The sequence below is a fragment of the Microcaecilia unicolor genome, chromosome 1, assembly GCF_901765095.1.
Source record: "Microcaecilia unicolor chromosome 1, aMicUni1.1, whole genome shotgun sequence".
NCBI classification, from domain to species: domain Eukaryota; kingdom Metazoa; phylum Chordata; class Amphibia; order Gymnophiona; family Siphonopidae; genus Microcaecilia; species Microcaecilia unicolor.
In genome coordinates this window covers 82,231,157-82,253,253 of record NC_044031.1, presented here as the reverse complement: position 1 = coordinate 82,253,253, position 22,097 = coordinate 82,231,157, and the positions used below count along the sequence as shown (strand labels likewise).

Here is a 22,097-nt window from a genome sequence, read left to right as displayed (position 1 = left end):
TGCTCTGACCTGCAATGTGAGCTGCTGACAGAAACTGCAGAGGTAGCTCGGCCCAGTGGCAAATCTGCGCAAGTGCTCTACACTGAGTGCCGCCTTGTCGATTTATGTAGGCCACTGCTGTCGTATTGTCCGACAGAACTCTGACAGCCAGTCCTTCCAGGGTCAAGTGAAAGGCCAGAAGCGCCTGGAATATCGCTTTCAACTCCAAGCGATTGATGGACCACTCCGACTCCTCGGGTCTCCAGAGACCCTGGGCATGCCTTCCCTGGCAATGTGCTCCCCAGCCCTGCAGGCTGGCATCTGTTACCACCAGGCACCAATCGGGAAGCGCTAGTGGCATTCCTCGCCACAGCATGCTGTCTGAGAGCCACCACTCCATACTGAGCCAGGCCGCAGGAAGCCACGTGAGTCTGCGCTGCTAATCCTGAGATATTGGAGACCATCGTTGAAGCAGGGAACACTGCAGAGGTCTCAGGTGCGCTCTCGCCCATAGCACCACTTCCAAGGTGGCCGTCATCGACCACAACTGCTGGACTATGTCCCAAGCTCGTGGGCGAGGCATCCTCAGGAGCAGACGGTCCTTTGAGATTTCAGGCCTAGTCTTGCGGCCAACTGTCTGGGGAAAGCACGCCTCACAGCAATCCCGGACCACTCTCCACCGGAGGGGAACCAGGTAGCAACTCAGAGTCAGACATCTGCGGCAGAGCTCTTTTTACCATGAACGCTTTATGTAAAAACAACACAAACTCAGGGGAGAAAGGCTCACCCTGGCCTCCCAGTTCCAATCCGGGGTAAGCAGCTCCTCTGGTAGCCTCCATCCGAGGCTCCCCTCCGGCCTCAGATCCCTCTGCTCCTGCGGGGGTCGAGCCATGTGGCGCATCCAAAATGGCGCCCGCTGCCAGCTCCACCAAGCGGGAAGAAACATCACTCACCATGCTCGGGCTGGCCCTGATGTCTGAAGAGCACGATTTACAGAGCCCCGCTGCAGATCTGTGCTTGCCACAACGTGAGCAGCGCTTAACAACCTCCGCCGCCATCGCCGAAAATGGCGGAAAATTTCAAAATGGCGGATTCATGCCAAAAACATCCCCGATCGCGGGCCCTCCCTGGAGGAGCTACAAGACTCTCTTACCTCACCAGACTGAGTCCCAGAGCTCCGGTCACGCTGCACAAACAGAAGGAAGCCTCAGAACTGAAGCACTAACAAGCGCGTCACGTTTTTTTTTTTTTAACGCTGTGAGGAAAGTTAGAGGCAACAGCTACAGAGGCACTCCGGAGGTTCAGGAGAGTGGGAAAGGCAGGGAAAGGACGAACCAATGTGCCTGCATCCACATAGAAGAGTGTGGGAAAGGCAGGGAAAGGGCAAACCTATATATGCCTGCATCCACATAGGGGGCCGGGTAAGGCAGGGAAACGGTGAACCTATGTGCCTTTAAAGTGGGCACCACCAGCCACAACACCCTTGCTACAACTGGCCAAAGCACAGGAGCCACCCCAGGCAGATTTCTGAAGGAGCTGAATAAGCTGCGTCCAACCCTGCTGGGGAGATAGAGAATACTGAGAGGCAGATGGAGCTAGCTGGCCAAGAGGCACTATGGTTTTCAGTGCTCTCTATCTCCCCCTGCTGGTAGGTGGACACAACCCATTTGTAATGGATTCATCTGCTTGATGACAAGGAAGCTCTCAGTTCAAATATTCCTGCAGCAACTTACGTTAACAAGTAATGGGCGAAGCCTTCTCCCACGTTCAATCACAGCTGGTAAAAGATTGAACGGAGCTTGCTCCCACACCTTCTTACTACTTACCGGAACAATGAAACAAAAAGATGTTACAACTGATCAATCGTTCCAGGTACAGACCCCAAATTGGCAAGCACTGTTTGCTGCGGTAGAAAATGATTTTCTATTTTCTACCATGGGTGGCATTCCTGGCAGCGTGGCCACATTGGCGCGCACTGCCTGATTACCAAATGAGCCCTTACCACCAGGTGAACAGGTGGCGGCAAGGGCTCAGGCAGTAAATAGCCATGTGCAACTTTTAATTTTAGCACACAGCTATTTACTGGCTCATTAAAAAATGATTTGCTCAGCCACAGTAAAAAAAAAAAAAGGCCCAGTGTGGACCAAAAACATATGCCCACACTACCGCAGGCCACTTTTTACCACATCTTAGTAAAAGGACCCCTAAATATTTTGTTCTGGATATAAAGCACTGGGAAATATAAACCTCATCACAAAAGTCATTGTGTAAAGTAATGTATGAAAAACAAAAAATCCTTGTTAAGCCTGAAATGGTGTGGTTCTATCATCAACACACATGATACAAGTGGATAAAGAAGGGTAAAGCATTTCAAAGAACAGAATACCTTGCCAACCACTATTTCTGGGATAAGCAGTATAGAACGTTTTGTACTTTTTTGGGATCTTGCCAGGTATTTGTGACCTGGATTGGCCACTGTTGAAAACAGGATGCTGGGCTTGATGGACTTTTGGTCTTTCCCAGTGTGGCAATACTTATGTATTTATGTAACCTTGTTTTCAGGTTATGTGGCAGCAAGCAAGGCTGTAGAGTTGGAGTTGGAAACAGTTTTGGGTGGAGTTGGATGTCCTTTAAATTTTGACACACACAGTGGATTAAGCATATTGTTTATAAAAACATGGTTTTCAAAAAAATATATTTCCACACGAAGGGAGGAGGTGGGTGTTAAGACCAATGATTAAAGAAAGTAGTGGCCCTCTATGAGAAATCTCAGCAATCTTGCTGTTTTGTCACCTGAGATCTAGTCTCCCCTTCTGCCTAATTTTTACACCCTGTACATTATATGATTAGATTCGCCTGTATATGACTGTTGTATTCTACAAGCTGTAGCGAATCTCCCCCTCTTGTGTTTGTTACCTTGGATACAAATGTAACAAATAAATAAATAATAAATAAATCTTGCATTTCTTAACAGCCTGACATTCAAAATTGTTAGTTGGAAGCATTAAAAGATTTTTTTATAGCCTTTCCCTGCTTTTTAAGCATGAATTATCTTCATTTTCATGTTCAGCCAGCTGCTTAGAGGGACAAGGCTTTTTTGAAAAAAAAAAAAGAATATCACAAGCTGAGAGGTTAGAAAAGTCAAAGCATTTGTTAACTATGGAAGAATTGTCTTCACTTAATTGAAGGCCTAATGAGTCACTAAATATTTTGAATTTCACTATTTTTTGAAAGGCAAAAACTAATCATCTGGAAGCGTGTCCAAACTTTTCACCTGTCACACTATTTTGAATACGTTAAAATCTGAAAACCAATAGTAATTATGCATTAAAATTTGCAGAAAGATGTCAGGTTTAACTTTGTATCACAGAGATTATGTCAGTTGCTTTTTGTTCAGTAGAGATTCACTGAACCAATTTGACCAGGGGTGCCTAAACTTTTGCTTTAAGGAGGTTGCTATCAAGAGCACATGAGACAGTAACAGTCCTGTGCCGATACTCTAACAAAGGATCCATGGCACCAAGGGGGAGGTATAACAAGAGATAAACCCCAGTCAGATTTTCTATTCATTGTGATAAATAATGGTTTAACATTTCCTAACCTCCTTGATGGTGAAGCTGGAGATTGTGAACCAGGATATCAGCTGGAAGTTGCAGGGAGGAAAGAGCCTGAGTAAGGAGACTGGCTGGAAATAAGATATCAAACGGATTATCAGCTGGAGAAGAGCTGGCCGACAGGGAGAATACCTACATAGTAAGTGACAGCAGATAAAGACCTGAACGGGGGCCATCCAGTCTGTGTCCACCTACTGGAGTTGCCATCAAAACTCACGCCTATCCAAATCCGTTTTGTCATTTGCAGGACCCAGACCATAAAAGTCTGCCCAGCACTGTCCTTGATTCCAGTTAAAGAAGTTGCTACTGAAACTCTTTCCAGCTTATCCTAAACCAGATTGCCATGTACAGACACAGACCTACAAAATCTGCCCAGCATCAGCCTTAGTTCTTTTCAACCGGAGAAGCCATCCAAAACATCACTCACACATTCCCCCTACAGCCATTTAAGGTTTGTTTGTTTTTTAATTTATTTTTGTCTTCATCTATTTTCTAAATAGAGCTCCTCTGTATTCATTCCACACCTTTTGAATTCCATCACAGTTTTTGTCTCTACCACCTCCATCGGACCGTGGCACCTTGGGGTTAAACTGTAAAATCCTTCTTTGAAATCTTGACAGTGACATCTAACAGCTGAATTTAATGACACATTATTTCACTTTATTATTCATGTTATTTGGGTACTGCTCCAAATCCACCTCTCCAGGGCATCAGAGACAACACAGACATATACACACACAGGCTGGAAAGAAATCCATGAGCCATGCTCCACATACTTTCTCCACTGGTTTTACTATTGTGTTAAATGTGTTTCAAGTCATGGTCCTGATTTTTGAGATTCACTGGGACACTACATTGTGATTCAACAGCCAGAAGTGCTTACCATGCTGGAACAGATCATATTCAGGCTTCCACCTCTGAGTTACAGTACCCGATAGGAATGAAGGTTGGGGGGAGGAGGGACGCAGATTTTGCATAGGATGCGTTAAGAGACAAAAGGAAAAGATAGTGGGTAATGGAGAAATTGAGAGTCCGTAGAAACAAAGGATAAAAACAGAAAAGACATAGGAATGTAGAACTGGAGGAATAGGAAGCAAGGAGATAAATAATATAGGGGCATTTTCGATACGACATCCAAATCCAACTTTGGACGTTTTGCGGAAAACATGGAAAAATCCAGTAGTGAACATAGCCGTTTTTGATCCTGAAAATGTCTCTCTTTTTGTTAAAAAAAAATGGCCATTTCCTAGATGTTTTCTAGATATTTTGGGCTTAGTGTGTCTATCATTTTGGAACATTATCTAAAAAAAGAAAAGAAAAGTCTAAGTGAAAAACACAAAAACAAGACACTGGGATATAGGAAGAGCCAGCATTCTTAGTAGACTGGCCACACAGACATCCCAGCAGATCAGTGGGGCACCCTAGGGGAGCACTGCACTGGACTTCACATAAAAGGACCAGGTACACATCTCACCCTTACCCCCCCCCCCCCTACATTGTATGGTGAGCCCTCCAAAACATTACTGTACCCCACTATGTATTTAGATTTTGCTCACACCTTTTTCAGTAGTAGCTCAAGGTGGGTTACATTCACGTACATTGGATATTTCTTTGTACCAGGTGGGCTCACAATCTAAGTTTGTACCTGAGGCAATGAAGGGTTAAGTGACTTGCCCAGGATCACAAGGAGCAGCAGTGGGATTTGAACCAGTCACCTCTGGATTGCAAGACCCGTGCTCTAACCACTAGGCCACTCCTCCACTATACACCACTACAATAGCCTGTATGGCTGCAAGTGTCACCTGTATGTAGGTACAGTAGGTTTTTTTTTGTGGCTTGGGGGGGGGGGGGGCTCACACATTCCACCACAATTGTATTGTTACAGTGGGATATGGGCTTGGATCCCCTTCTCTACAGTACACTGCATCGACCTGCTTACTGCTCTAATAGGATTAGTCATAACATCTGAAGCTGTCACAGAGGCTGGTATGTACTGTTTCATTCACATCTTTTTTTTTTTTTTTTTTTTGGAAGGAAGGGCATCATTCCTTTATTCCTCGTGGTCATCTGGTCATTTAGGGCACTTTTTGTGGCTTAGTCATTATTAAAACAGGTCTCCACTAAAATGTCCAACTTTTAATCCTGGATATTTTTGTTTATGGCAGAAATGCGTGTTAGGAATGCCCAAATCCCACCCAACACGCACCCTTGTGATTTGGATGCACTGCAGACGAACAACATTAAAAAACATCTAAAAAATGGGTTACAAAAATAGCAATTTGGATGTTTTTTGCAAGAAAAATGTCCATTTGCCAGTTTATGCCACTTTTTGGATGTTTTTCAGTTTCAAAAATGAGCCCCACAGGATCTGCAGAGTGAAAAATGGAGTGGATGGTTTGTGACAGCCAAAAGAACAAAGGAGTGAGGAGAGATGAGAAAGGGAAGAGAAATTAAGCTAAGAGAAAAATGGAGAGAGAGAGAGAGAAAAATAAGAGCAAGCTTGGGTCCCTATTAGAAACAGTAGAATGAGTGACCTAACAATTGCTCCACTATCCATGCTGAATCATACATATCTTAAAAATACTTACAAGTAAATCAGTAGTAAACCAAAGTATTTTGATAAACATATGAATCAAAATTTGTTTTTCTGCGACTCACTCATTCTCTCCCAGAACAAATGGTAGGGGCTAAGAAAATAAAAGACCTCTGGCTGTAAAGGATAACCACAGAGGATCTTTAATTACTCAAAAGCGAAGAGCAAGCAGAAGTACCACCCAGCATGTTTAAATGTTAAGATACCCTACTCAAAAAATTCAACAAGTGTTAGGATTGCAAATTAAAGGTAAAATAGTAATATCAAATGTCAGAAGTCTTTACAAGCAACCGGGCCCGTCTTGCAGGCTGCCAGTACTATAAGACAAAGAAATCCCAGCATAAACTCATGTACTTATGTAACCAATTTTGTCTAGTAGGGGACCTAAGAGACCAGCTGGGTATGGATCAGTGGAGCTCTGCATTAGAGAATGAAATGGTGACATGGACAGAGCATGAGAGGACAGAGCCCGTGGGGATGGGGATGAACTTTGTTCAAGTGTCATTCCCTACTTTGAAGCCTGTTAATGTTTGAGGGCCAGATGCACTAAACTTTATGAGGCAATAACAAGCCATTAACGAGCAAGTAGTAAACCCTGGCATGCACTAAAAACTTTTTTCAGACCACGGTAGCAGCTAATGCAAACGGAATGCAGATGAGCAAATTGTGTAGAAACCCTATCAAAATGAGATGCACTAAGCTTTTCCGCTTGCCCTAACGCTGAAAAACGCCGGGAAAGCTAACGAGAGGTCTGTACCTCTCGTTGGGGCTGCGCGGCCTTCGAAAACTTATAAAATGTTTTTTAAAAAATCGGGAGGGAGCAAAAACGCTCGTCAGGAGCGTCCTTTATGGACGTTCTTCACTGTAGGTATTATTAAAAAAATCGCAGGCATCCTTTGCACCTATGGTACGCCGCTCCCCCTTCCCCCTGCATTAAAATCAGAACTGTTACGCAGCCCCGGCCCCCCCCTTCCTCCCTCCCTTGAAGTGACAGCTTCCCGGCCATCCTCCGCCCGTGGAGTAAGGGTATCTCCAAGAGATACCCCTGAAAAATACATTCTCTGCCTTGGGAAATGATGTTGCAACACTAACAGAACACAAATTAGCTTTAGAGAGAAGAGAAGTAATATCCAGTGCACCAAAAAACTCTTGGGCAAAGTCACGATGCCGCAAAAAAAGAAAAATGTTACTCCATGGAGATGCTATTATTAGAGGCATTCATTTGGAAACACAGTTCAAGGGGTCTTCCAGGATCCTTAGCTAGCAGGCACAAAGAACAAATTGTTATTGAAGTTAGAGAAGAAATTAACCTAGTCAATTAAGTAGTATCTTAAGCCATACTTTGTATTGTTATCTAATATAATAAAACGCACCGTGAACGTTCTGAAGACAACGTTCTGAAGACACTCAAACACTCCCTGTAGGGTTCGTGGATTCGTGGTGTGAAGCCAGCCAGCCGTCTCTGCCCCGCCCTCGCGTCAAACGTCATGACGTCGAGGGCGGAAAAAAAAACAAACAATTCCGGCAGCGCAGCGTCAGGGAAGGAGGCGGCGCTCCCGACGTCTATAGTCTTCCCTTCGCTGTGTTCCGCCTTCTTCTGACGTCATGACGTCAGAAGAAGGCGGAACACAGCGAAGGGAAGGCTATAGACGTCGGGAGCGCCGCCTCCTTCCCTGACGCTGCCGGAACCGCCACGGAGGTAAATTTAAAAAGAAGAAAAAAAAAAAAAAAGGGATGTTGGGGGGAGAGAAGAGGGTGGGCAGTAAAGTTGAACAATGGGAGCAGAAGAGCAGGGGAGAAACGACAGCATGGATGCGAAGGGGGGGGGAGAAGAGGGCGGGCCAGGCTGGGACATGGGAGAGAGGAGCATGGATGCAAGGGGGGGTCATGGAAGGGAGAGAGGGGACTTGCTGGAAAAGGATGAATGGAGGCGGCAGGGGACAGAGGAGCAAGGATGGGCATGGATTGGGAGGGCAGGGCTCAGGGAGAGAGGGGAATTGCTGGAAAGGGATGAATGGAGGGGGCAGGGGACAGAGGAGCATGGATGGGCATGGATTGGGAGGGCAGGGCTCAGGGAGAGAGGGGAATTGCTGGATAGGGATGAATGGAGGGGACAGATGGGCATGGATGGATATGGATTGCAGGGCAGGGCTCAGGGAGAGAGGGAAATTGCTGGATAGTGATGAATGGAGGGGGCAGGTGACAGAGGAGCATGGATGGGCATGGATTGGGAGGGCAGGGAGAGGGGAATTGCTGGATAGGGATGAATGGAGGGGACAGATGGGCATGGATGGATATGGATTGCAAGGCAGGGCTCAGGGAGAGAGGGGAATTGCTGGATAGGGATGAATGGAGGGGCCAGGTGACAGAGGAGCATGGATGGGCATGGATTGGGAGGGCAGGGCTCACACTCTCTCTCTCATATACAATGTCTTTCTGACTCTCACTCTCACACACTCTGTCTCACACTGTATCACATTCATTCTCTATGTGCCACACAGTCACTCACACACTCGCTTGGTCTCATACACTCACTCTCACAGAGAATGTGTCTCACACACACTCTCTCTCACACTGTGTCTCACATACACACTTGCACACACTATCATTCTCACACACACACTCTCTCACAAACACACTCACACCCAGACTCACTCTCTCTCTCACACACACACACTTTCACTCAGACTCTCAAACAGTCACTCTCACATACACTCTCCCAAACATACACACTCCGAGGAAAACCTTGCTAGCGCCCGTTTCATTTGTGTCAGAAACGAGCCTTTTTTACTAGTTTGAATATATTTACTGCTATAATTGTCTATTGCTTTTGTTTGATTTATTCTTACTGTACATCGCCTTGAGTGAATTTGTTTAAAAAGGTGGTAAATAAATCCTAATAAAACTAAAATAATAATATTCAGCTGGCGGTGATCAGACTTTTTTTAAACACGCTGACCATCGTCAGCTAAGTTAGACTCAGATATTCAATGTTGGGCCATGTTCAGACTCAGCACTGAATATCTGGGTCTGAAAGGACTGCTGCTATCCATCTGAACTAACTCAGGTCCCAGCTGATATTCCACCGTGATCCACGTAAGTGTATGTGTCATATTCTGCCACCCTGACCCTGTCAATTTTGATCTCCCTCCTGAACCCCCACCAGGGTAGGTTACTTACGTCAGACGAGGGTGGGCCAGGAGCAAAGGAGGGAAGTCCGAAGAGGCAATCAGCTGTTGCTGCCGGTGCAGTGCCTTCACGCGGAGGTGAGAGGCGCTGCGAGGGCCCGATGGCAGACTGAGGGGGGCAGCGGGGGCGGGGAAGCTGTCATTTCAAGGAAGGGAGGGAGGAAGGGAGGGGAGCCGGGGCTGCGTAAAAGTTCTGATTTCAATGCAGGGGGGAGCGGGGAGCGGCGGCAACCTCGGGCGGGGGGGGGGGGGGGCAAGGCTGTCAATAAAGGACATGCTTGGGGTTTTTTTTTTTTACGTCTTTGGCATGTGCAGAGCCATGCTCTGCGCATGCTCTACCGGCCGATTATCCAATGGTTTTATGAAGGGTTAGAGAATGCAAGTGAGCTGCAACAAGCAGCTCATTTGCATTCCCTTTCCTTCATGCACAGCCGTTCCCTACCGAATCACTATGGAATTCGGTAGGGAAAGGCTCTAACGACGACTTTAGTGCATCCCCTCCTGAGTGATACAGACAACAATATTTTGATTTTGGGGAAAAACAAGCAAACACGTACATTCCTGCTACCAGAAATATGAAACAAAAAAGTGAGGAAAACGAATAAGGATACATTCCTGCTACTAGTACATCTTCTGAGAAGACAACTTCTATTGTAGGAAGGACTGTGGAAGACGGGACAGCTAGACTGAATCCTGAGATTGTTAATGACATTCATCCACAGGTTAAAAAAAAATCATAAAATATGCTTTATAGGGCATACAGAACGGGTTTGTATTTTGTACCCCTGGACATTTTAACAGAGTGGATTAGCATTCCTTGAGGTAGTAGAAGTCAGATACTGTTGGAAGGGTAGAGGATGGTGGTGGGGGGGGGGGTTATTATAGTTGCTCATTATTATTGTTTTCTATGTATGATTTATAAACAGTTGCACAGCATATTGTTCCATTTTATACTTTAATAAAAACACCTGAATATAAAGTCATGTGTTCAAGGCTTCTGCAGAAGAGGACAGGGCCCACAGGGTCAGGCGGGGACAATCTCTGTCCCCGTGTCATTCTCTATTCTGTATGCTCATCTGCTCAAGATAGAACAAATGCAAATGAGAAAAATTATCTTGGGTGCGGAGAGATCTTACATGTAATCACACTGGCTGGCAGATGGGATATATCCTTAGTGCGGACAGGAGTAACTGAACAGATTGTATGGTTCAGTTAGTCTTCTATTTTCAGTCATTCATTATGTTATTATGGTGCTCATTTTCAAGCAAATAGACTTACAAAGTTCCATAGTAGCATATGTAACTTTGTAAGTCTATGTGCTTTGAAAAGAAGTAATTAGTTCTTACCCGCTAATTTGCTTTCCTTTAGTCCCTCCAGACCGGCCCAGGCTGCGACTGATGGGCTGTGCACGCCTTCCAGCAGGTGGAGACTGAGAATTCTGACTCTAGAGAGTGAGCCAGTAAGAGCCCTTGCCAGCTAGAGAAAGATCCAGTATTATCGTAACGAAGAAAAAAAACAACATTCTGTGCATCTGTGAACCTGAGCAGCCACCAGCACCACACTAACAACGAGCATGTGCCTCATGCTTTATGCGCCTCTTGAACTATACATACTGCACATTTTATTAGCATTATCAATATTATTATTATGTTTTGAAAACAGCAATTTAACAGCAAACGTACAACACAGTCCTCCATGAAAAATCTAACTTTCAGAGAATGAATAAACAGACAGGATAATCCAAGGGAGGGGTCTGGACCAGTCTAGAGGGACTAAAGGAAAGCAAATTAGCAGGTAAAAACTAATTTCTCCTTCCTTAGTGTCCCTCCAGACCAGCCCAGATTGTGACTGTGGTAAGTAACATAGCAATATCTTTATGGGAGGGACCCCAGCAAACCGGTTGTGAGAACATGTGCACCAAAAACTGGATGGACTCTGCACATCCAATCTGTAATGCTTTGAAAAGGAAAACAAGGAAGACCAAGTTGCCAGATCTCCAAAGGCACCCAAGAAGCCACCTGTACTCTGGTAGTGTGCGCCTTCACCCTTTCGGGTACTAGTCTGCCAGCCAGGAGGTAGAGTAAAAGCTATCATCTCTTTAAGCCACCTAGAAAGAGTGGGCTTAGAAGCTGCTAACCCCTTCCGAGATCCCCCCGATCAGGATAAACAGACGATCCGCCTGTAAAAACTCCTCCATAGCTTTCAAATAATGTTTCAGAACCCTCTTGATATTGGGACACTTCAGGCAATGCTGCTCCTCTGACCCAGAGGAAGAACCGAGCACAGGCAAAACCACTGCGACAAAACTTTAGGGAGAAAGGAAGGGACTGGGCGCAAAACTACCCAGTCTTTGGCAAATTCCAAAATCGGAGATCGACAAGAAAGCCTGCAATTCTGACATTCTCCTAGCCAAGGCAATGGCCACCAAAAATACCACCTCGAGCGTCAAATCCTTCAAAGTATAGGAAGCCAAAAGCTCAAAGGGTGACTTCGAGAGAACCAGATTAAGGTCCCATAATGGAAACATCATCCGCGAGGGAGGAGGCAAGAGCCACACTCCACGCAAAAACCTAACAATATCCGGATGAGAAGCTAGAGACTTCCCCTGACCAAGAGACCTAGAACCTTCAGAAAATTGAGAGGAGAACCAACGAGAAGACACAGAAGATCGGCATACCAAGGTCTGCAGGGCCAATCCGGCATTACCAAGATCACGCAACCCATGTGTCGCTTTCTTCTGAATTAGATGACCAATCAGTGGCCATGGGGAAAAGGCATAAGACCACCTGCTGGCCAGGGTGGAAAAAGAGCATCAAGCCCGTGTCTTTAGATCTTTTCGGCGACTAAAGTATAGCAGCATCTTCGCATTGTTCATGGAGGCGAAGAGATCCATGACCGGAAGACCCCAGTATTCTACAACTGCTTGAAACGCTGCGTCGCCAAGAGCCCACTCCCCGGGACGCAGAGTATGGCGACTAAGAAAGTCTGCCTGAATATTCTCCACTCCTGCAACGTGCCGCTGAAAGAACAACCAGATGTGATTCCGCCCAAGTCATCAGCTGAGCCATTTCCTGCTCCAACTGACAACTTCTTGTCCCTCCTTGCCGATTGACATAGGCCACTGCCATGGTATTGTCTGACATGATGCGAACTGATTCACCTTACAGCAGGGGACAAAACGCTTTTAGCGCCAGTTGAATCGCCCTGGTTTCCAAAAGATTGATTAAACAGGAGGTCTCCTCCTGCAACCAAAGACCCTGTGCATACTGTGGGCTCCTCAGCCCTTTAGACTGGCATCTGTGGTGACTACTATCCATCGCAGAGCATCCAGAGGCATTACCTGGGAAAGGCTGGATGTCAGAAGCCACCAGAAGAGGCTGCTGCGCTCCTGCACTGGCAATTTCCTTTGTAAGGAGTCCCTCTGCAGGTACAGAAAAGCACAGAAACGTTGATGCATAGATCAAACGGGAATGTGCAGATAGACCTCTGTTAGGTCTAGTGCCATTAAAAATTCTCCAGCCTGAACCGCTACAATGACCGAGCGAAGAGTCTCCATACAAGAAGTGGAGACTCTGAGAGCCCGACTGACTGCTTTGAGGTCTAGAATCAGTCTGAAAGAACTGTCTTTCTTTGGAATGACGAAGAAGATGGAATACAGACCCTGTCTGAGCTCCACAGAGGGAACTGGACAAATAGCCTGGAGGTTGAGAAGCCTTTCCAGAGTATCCCTGACAACACCCATCTTGATGCAAGACTGACAAGGAGACTCTAGGAAAGCATCTGGAAGAGGACGCAAATTTTCTATGGCGTACCCTTCTCGAATAACCTCCAGTACCCACTAATTGGAGGTAATCTAGGCCCACCTTCAGTAAAACTATGCAAGACATGCTACCACTGGAATTAGAGGCTGGGCCCAGAAACCTTTGATGTGTTGGACTAGAGGGAGACTGGAAAGAAGCTCCTGTGTCTCTGCCCCCTCTGCGGGCTCATTGAAAGGACTGATTCCTCGTTAAAACAGAGTCCATTGAACCGGAGCCACTCTACCAGCTCTAAAGTGACAAAAATTGAGACCCCCAACCACAGCTCGAAAATAAACCACACCCAGGCGCCCTAGGCCGGTCCTCAGGAAGACACAAGACCTTAGTATCTCCCAAACTGTGGACTAACTTTTCCAAATCCTCACCAAACAAAAGAGAACCCCAAAAGAGAAACCTACTGAGATTAGACTTAGAAGCCACATCCAATGATTATCCTCATAGCCAAAGAGACCTTCTAGCTGCTACTTCCAAAGTCATAGACTTGGCTGAAGCTCTCAGTAAATCATACAAAGCATTTGCCAAAAAGGCAGATCCCATCTCAAACCACTTCAGCATCTATGGCGGACAAATCATCCGAAGATCTATCAAGCACCTTCTCTGAATAATGAAAGCAAGCTCTAGCTACTAAAGAACCACAAATGGCTGCCTGCACTGCCAATGCCGAGACATCAAAGCTACTCTTCAACAAAGCCTCCATACAGCGATCCTGAACATCTTTAAGCGTAGTGCTGCCATCCACGGGCACTGTATTCCTTTTCGTAACTGCCGAGGCTACTGGGGGTTACAGAAGGAATTTGTCCACATCAGGAACCGGATAGAGATGAACCATAGTCTTAGCGGGTCTAAAAGTGGAATCCGGTACATCCCACTGAGCTTGAATAAAGTCCCTGATATCCTGGTTCATAGGAAAGGTCCTACCTGGCTTGCAAACGCCCTTCAACAGGAGATCCACCCTGCAACCCTCTACAGAAGGAGTCTCCTCTTCTTCAAAATGTAAAGTAGTGGAAACCAAAGAAATTAACTCCTGCAAGTCCTCTCTGTGGTAAACGCTAACCACAGAAGGATCCTCACCCGGGAGAAGGGGCTCAGCACTTGAATCTACCTGACTAGAGTCCTCAGCCATATGACCTCCAAGTGAAAATTCTTGTTCCTCGAGAGAGGGCATCTCCTGGTCTGGATCAGAACCCAGATCCTCATCCAGATCCCAGGATTCCCTGGGTCTCTTAGTTGACACTAACTGTCCTTCCATAGACCGTCTGACAGAAGATGAGGAAGAAGGGTTTGTTTTTTTGCAAACAAATTCTTGGGGAAAACCCCCTTCTGATACTGCCAGGAGAAGAGGAAGACTCTCTGCCTGTGGCTGAGCTGATGGAACCGGAATAGAAACAGACTGCTCTGCTAACACAGAGGAAGAAGGCAAAATGGAGGCATTTCCCACCGGAGTCGCCAGCTTATCTTTCCCCACAGCCGATTCTTTAACCCCCCCCCCTCCCCCATAGCCGGTAAAACTGAAGGGGAGGGATCTGCCTATGAAGAGCTTTCCATAGCGGTGCAAAATTTACAACAGCCGCTTGCACCCAGACCCTGTCGTAGACACACAGCGCAGCGTTGGAGCTTATTTGCCATGCCAGCAAGGAACATCAACACGGCTTTTCTCTTTTGTTTTCACAAAACTCCTCAGTGGCAGAGCCGGTACTGAGAGGGAAACCGAGGCCAGCTAATACCAGAGAAGCAAGGAGAGCCACCTTGCTTGCTTACACTACAGCTGTCTGATACTTTTTTTTTTTTTGCTTTCTATGAAATGTGGCTGCTGCTCCCTGACTTAACAGCTCTTCCCTTGAAGAGACTGAGGCAAAAATCATCCAGAAGCAGCTTACCTCACTGCAATAGGGAGGACTTGGGGGGGAAGGACCCAGTTACCTGGGTGTGACACCCCCGCGGCTGATATAGATCCTCAAGGACCTCAGCCTCTACAAACAGGTTCCAAGTACCCAGATGTTAACACAGAGAAAGAAAATAGGAGAGAAGAGAGAGACTGAAGGGCCCACCATGTTCCAGAAGGGAGACTGAGAATACTGATCTTTCTCTAGCTGGCAAGGGCTCTTATTGACTCACTCTCTATAATCAGAATTCTCAGTCTTCACCTGCTGGAAGGAAGGCGTGCACAACCCATCTGACACATTCTGGGCCGGTCTGGAGGGATGCTAAGGAATGAGCCTCTACCATTGTTTCAGTGTATCAGGTAGCAAACCTGATCAGTTGGTCATGGTTTTTTTTTTTTAATATCATTTTTATTACCCTGCTGTTAGTGGGAAAGTGCTGGATACAAATATAATAAATAAATCCATGTTTCTCAATCCTCTCCTGGAAGCACACCTAGTCAGTCAGATTTTCAAGAAACCACAATGACTATGCTCAACAAATCTGCATATACTAGGTCTCTAACATATGAAAATTATCTTAGGCACATTCACTGTGGTAAACCTGAAAACCCAACTGGCACGGTGTGCCACAAGGAGAGGGGTTGCGAAACACTTCTCTAGAGAACAAAAATATTAACAATGTAACAAAACGATATATGTGCAACAGTAATATTGGCACACTTGAAACAAGTTCATATCGCCACAAATTTAATTACTTAAGATACCGCTTACTACAAATTAAGTTTAAGTGGTTTACAATAAAACAGAGATTGATATAATAGGTGTTCAACCCAATCAAAAAAAAAACACAGTTACTCCATCAGATTAAATTAAATAATCGACAGTCATCAACATTCTCGGTATGGACAACGCTCCCATAAACATTTATCTAACACAGCCTTAAATGACCTCTTCACTTCTGTAATATACGATTTAAGTCGCCTCATTTTCAAGTTGTTTTTTTTTTGGGGGGGGTGGGGTGGAATTTAGGCCCAGATGCATCAACCAAACGTAAAAAAAGCAAAATCGTAAAAACCATTACCGAATTAAAAAAAAAAAAACAATGCTCCAAAAAAAACAAGTCGCACAAGTTCGGTGCAGTATTGTAAAGAACCATGCATCAATCCCCATCGGTAATCGGCTCCTAAAGCATGCGCAGAGCAGCCAAGCATGTTATGCTGGCTGCTCTGTGCATGCCAAAAACGTCAAAACCAAAAAAAAAAAGAAAACAATACAAACACATGGCTCCCCGCTTTCCCCTGCATAAAAAAATGTCTCCACAAACATTAACAAAGGATCGGGAGGGGGCAAAGGCGCTCATCAGGAGCGTCCTGTGTGGACGGCCTTGCCCCCGCCCGAGATCGCCGATGCTCCCCGCTTCTCCGTTCATGAAATACAAAATGTTAAAAATCTAAACTTCTGCATCGCTGGGCCCCCCCGCCCTTCCTGTCTGTCTCTCTCTTCTGCTACTGTTGGCAATGCCCCGCCCCCGAGTTCGTCGCCGCCGCTCCCCCCTCCATCAGACCCCCCCTTTGTCATAATGGCCGGTGCAGCGCCTCTCACCTGTGTGTGAAGGCGCTGCACGGTTTGGATCAGCTGTTCTCAATCGCTTCTGTCTCCTCCGACGTCTCTCTCCTTCTTCCTGTGCCCGCCCTCCTCTGACATCTAGATAACTGACGTCAGAGGAGGGCGGGTACAGGAAGAAGGAGAGCGACGTTGGAGGAGACAGAAGCAATCGAGAACAGCTGATCCAACCCGTGCAGTGCCTTCACACACAGGTGAGAGGCGCTGCACCGGCCATTATGGCGGGGGGGGGTCCGGTGGGGGGGGGGGAGCGGCGACGAACTCAGGGGGGCGTGGCCAGAGGATGGCGGGAGGCGGAGCATTGCCAACAGTAGCAGAAGAGAGAGACAGGAAGGGCGGGGGGGGGGGGCCCCGGCGATGCAGAAGTTTAGATTTTTAACATTTTGTATTTCATGAACGAAGAAGCGGGGAGCAGCGGCGATCTCGGGCCGGGGGGGGGGGCAAGGCTGTCCACACAGGACGCTCCTGATGAGCGCCTTTGCCCCCTCCCAATCCTTTGTTAATGTTTGTGGAGACTTTTTTATGCAGGGGAAAGCGGGGAGCTCACTTTTCTTTTTAAACTACTACTACACATGATTTTTAAGATGCAGGGGGCAGCGGGGAGATGACAGCTCAGGCCTTAACGACAGGTCTGAGCTGGCGTTAAATTTGTAAATGGTTCATTGCAGTCGTCGGTATGGTTAGTGCATTCTGAATTGACCACATTTCAATGGTAGTTTCTCGTTTGCATTCCGTTTTCGTTAGCTGCTAGCCTTGTCGGAAAATGGCCTTTAATGCATGCTACGGTTTAAAATTTCCTCGTTAAAGGGTCGTTACAGTTTTGTGCATCTGGGCCTTAATAAGCTAAGTGTTTACAATGTACACTCAAAATCAGTATACAACTGTCACCCACCAAAGGTGAAGGTTTCGTCCTCTGATCAGCAGACTAAATTTTCACTAAAGAAATAAGCAAATAAATGCATGCTAGATAAAAACACACCACTCCCAATACAGTAGACTAATAGTATGCAGATTGCTGCAGCATTAATAAAGATATGTAATCAGATGATGTATGCACAGTTTTCTTCAAAGTTTCTAAATTATTCAGTGGAGGTTCAGTACTGAATGGGGATTGGTCTCTTCACTGACAAGTGAAAAATCATTGCTGAAGTGCAATGAATAAATGGATATTAAATAAGATTCATTGTAGCACTTAATATTCAGCATTCCAAGGAGGTAAAAAGTCTCTCCTAACTCTAACCCTATGTTGTTTTTTTTAAGGGAAGTTTATAAAATTACCATAGTTTTTAGTCAGTTGAATACTGGAGAATAAGATCATCAACTCCCCATAAAGTATGCTTTTTAATAAACGGAATTGCACAAAAGGCATTTATGTAACAGCCCTTCTAGGGGATCCTGGATGGGGAGAGAAATCCACTTGGCCACTACATTTTTATTATATTGGGGTTGGGAGAAACATGAAGGTGCTTTTCTTATTCTGATATAAACAAGAAGGGTGGTAGTATGCTTGCAGTTGGCAACATCAGAATATTATCTTGTACATCTATAATGAAAAGTTTTTAAAAAATGAAGACAAAGACCATAAGCCAGCCCATCCATGCCATCTACTACTGTTTCCACTCCTTTAGAGTTCCTATGTACTTGTGAAAAGCTTTCTTGAAATGAGATAAAGTCTTTATTTCCACCACCTCTTCCAGGAGGCTGTAGTATTTCCTCGGGTTGCTTCTGAGTCTTGCTCAACTACCTCAAATAGAAGATGAGCAAAAAGAATAACTACAAATAATGCTGGCATATAAAGCTAGCACAGCAATTTACACTACATTATCATTTTACTCCACCTCAGGACAGAAGTTAAATTCACAATATACCTTAGCCATTGAGTCTTGTGTGCAGAACTCTGCAATAAGGAGTAATAGCCAATACCTTTATTAACATAGAAATTAACTGGCAATATGGTTAACTTCAGCACATGAGCAGAAGTCCTTCCTGCATCTGCGAGAATGCTGTATGCACAAAAATATGTACAAAATTGGATACCAAGTCAAGCATACAGTTTAGCCCTCCTCATTATATTGACCTCTGCGGTTAGCAGCTGTGATATAGCCTTAGGGTGCACCCAAACAACCAAGTAAATAGCAGTTGGTCTTTTTATGCTATAATCTTGAACTATTATGGAACCTAACAGTTCCTTCAGACCATGTTAAATATATGGGCATCTACTGCAAATAATGTGAACGATTTACTAGTAAACATAATATTTTGTTTCCGTCTACATTTACTGCAAAAATCAAATTATTTTCAGCTATGGTAGGTGCTTACACAAAATCTTGCAGTGGATAGCAAGATTAATGGTAGTCCAAAGAATGTGAAAATCTATGCTAATATGGACAAATCTGCAGTACGTAAATAAATCATGTAAATACAAAAAAAGTTATACGGTAACAGAAAACTGTTAAGAGTTTTTAAAAGTCCAGCCAACCATTAACACAGAAAAGTAAAAAAAAAAAAAAAACCCCATAATGAATATTCAATAACTTACATACGTCCACACGTTTTACTTTCGTTATGCATTAAAACCCCAACTGCGCATAAACTTGTTCTCACAAGATCAGAATTACAATACGAGATAAGGAGGCGTACCTCGACAGTACTGTCTCTAAGGCATCGTAGCCGCATCGAGCTATTTATTTTGCCACATGCATAAAATGGGATCTCCACGAACATGGGCCCTGCCCAAGGCCTACACGAAAGCGCTGCCGAAGAACTGCAAGAGCCGGAAGGACTGTCTGTGCACTCCGAACCCAGAAATACCAAGTCACATGCATTCGTCCGCTCTCACTCTCGCACGCCGAGCACCCTCCCTCCCTCCCTCCTTCACACGCATTCGGGGATCGGAGAGACTGCTCTCTACTAGCTCTCCCTCTCACTTCCGTCCTCCCCGGTCCAACAGGTCTCCCCTTCTCCTCCCCGACCGCGATCCGGCACCTCGCCCTCAACCCCGTGGAACTCATACCTGAGGTCATCCACCACCGGCCCCACAGCTTTCCTTCTCCGGTGCCCCCGTACCCTCTGACACAACTTCTCTCCCTGCCGCTCTGCTGTTCTGGGTCCCGCCTTGCCGGAAACAGGAAGTCGTATAACAGGAGGGTGGGACAACAACGGAGAAGGAAAACTGCCGGGCCTGTCGCGGGCGTTCTCAAACGAAGGAGGTTTTAATAAACCTCCTTGCTCAAACACAAGTAGTTGGAAGCAGAGAGATGCATGGAACGGGGTTTGCGAGCTTGGAAGTAGTTCCTAAACTGCCTGCGGGGCTCCTATGGGACTGTACAAGCCTCAGTAACCAACTACCAATACCTACCCAGGAGGATCGTCCAAGAGACGTCTGGGTACCGCCTCCTCCTCCTCCGCCCTTCAATAATTTAGCGCAGCCGCAGTTGCAGCTAGGCGCACAGTGACACGCACGGGCCAGTACTATCAGAGGTCACCTGATCCAATTGGCGCCTGCTTGAGGCAACCTCCACGTGCACCCACCCAGCTCGCTTCTGGTGGAAGTCACCACAGTCATGCTTCCAGTAGATGACCTCTGATTTCCCGAGGGGGGGGGGGGGGCGGCAGATGCTGGATGGAAGAGGGGGAGAGAGCAGAGAGGTACTCACTGGATTGAGGGGAGGAGAAAAAGAAGTCAGATGCAAGATAGGGGGGGTAGGAGAAGAAAGAGGATAGAGTTAGTGAGAGACTGGGGAATAAGAGGAAGTGAAATAGGAGAGCAAGGGTAAGGGAAAGAGATGGTAAATGAGAGGCATAGCCAGTTAGGGGGAGCGGACTTTTGTAAAGTAGAGACCAGTTGGTGTCAGCTAGGCAGCAGTGCCGGTGTTGTTGCTCAGGTGGGGTGGCTGGGGCAGTCATTTAACACAGGCTGCCTCTTATCCAGTTCACCACTTTCGGTCTTAAGTTCAACCCTTTCAGCTTATTCACGAGTCTTCTGTGGGGGTTATGGTTTAGTAAGGATATGAGTGTGTTTTTGCACAAGTTTGTGTATAGCGTTTTGCAGTGGAGAGATTGTGTGTTAGCCTTACTGAGGTGACACCAAAACACCAGAAAGGGTGTAGAGCCTAAATCATGACACTCTACCTCTTGAAGGATCTACATATAGAGCCTATGCATTTCTAAGGTCAACACTGGCATGGTATCGGAAAGGGGGTGGGGAAATACTACTGGAGAGGAAGAGGGAGTGCTGGGTAAGGAGGAAAGAAGGAAGGAAGGGCAAAAGAGCTGGCTTGATATCTCATACATATTCATTATGGTTATTCATTATGGTTATTCCCAAAAAAAGCCAGCTCTTTTTCCCTTTCTTCCTTCCTCCATATCAGCATATTCACGGAGAACGTGGTACGGGCGGTTAGCTTGACGGAGTTTAAAAAGGGGTTAGATAGATTCCTAAAGGACAAGTCCATAGACCGCTATTAAATGGACTTGGAAAAATTCCGCATTTTTAGGTATAACTTGTCTGGAATGTTTTTACGTTTGGGGAGCGTGCCAGGTGCCCTTGACCTGGATTGGCCACTGTCGGTGACAGGATGCTGGGCTAGATGGACCTTTGGTCTTTCCCAGTATGGCACTACTTATGTACTTATGAATATATATATATATGCAAATGAATATGCTAATATGCTCCACCCCATCCTTTGCCCCCCCCCAAATGAAACAGTCAAACTACGCCCATGCGGAAATGGTATTCGAAGCTGACAAGTCGGAGAAACTTAATGAATTCTCTGTAAACCTGGAGGATGTAATGGGGCAGTTCTACAAACTGAAGAGTAGCAAATTTCCTGGACTGGATGGTACTCATCCCAGAGTACTGATAGAACTGAAAAATGAACTTGCAGAGCTATTGTTAGAAATATGTAAATTATCCTTAAAATCGAGTGTGGTACCGGAAGACTGGAGGGTGGCCAATGTAACGCCGATTTTTAAAAAAAGGTTCCAGGGGAGATCCGGGAAATTATAGACCGGTGAGTCTGACGTCGGTGCCGGGCAAAATGGTAGAGACTATTATTAAGAACAAAATTACAGAGCATATTCAAAAGCATGGATTAATGAGACAAAGTCAACATAGATCTAGTGAAGGGAAATCTTGCCTCACCAATCTACTACATTTCTTTGAAGAGGTGAACAAACGTGGATAAAGGGGAGCCGGTTGATATTGTGTATCTGGATTTTCAGAAGGCGTTTGACAAAGTACCTCATGAAAGACTCCAGAGGAAATTGGAGAGTCATGGGATAGGAGGTAGTGTTCTATTGTGGATTAAAAACTGATTAAAAGATAGAAAACAGAGAGTAGGGTTAAATGGTTAGTATTCTCAATGGAGAAGGGTAGTTAGTGGGGTTCCCCAGGGGTC

At 45.8% G+C, this 22,097-nt stretch overlaps 1 protein-coding gene across 1 annotated transcript in view; it reads right to left on the bottom strand.

Moving 5' to 3' along the window:
* The window catches only part of ZMYND11 (zinc finger MYND-type containing 11), a 300,714-nt gene extending 280,608 nt beyond the window's left edge, over positions 1–20,106 (bottom strand). The window contains exon 1 of the mRNA XM_030198790.1: positions 20,057–20,106. The gene's annotated coding sequence lies outside the window, so the exon portion shown is untranslated. The remainder of the gene's footprint in view (positions 1–20,056) is intronic.
* Between the last annotated feature and the right edge of the window lie 1,991 nt (positions 20,107–22,097).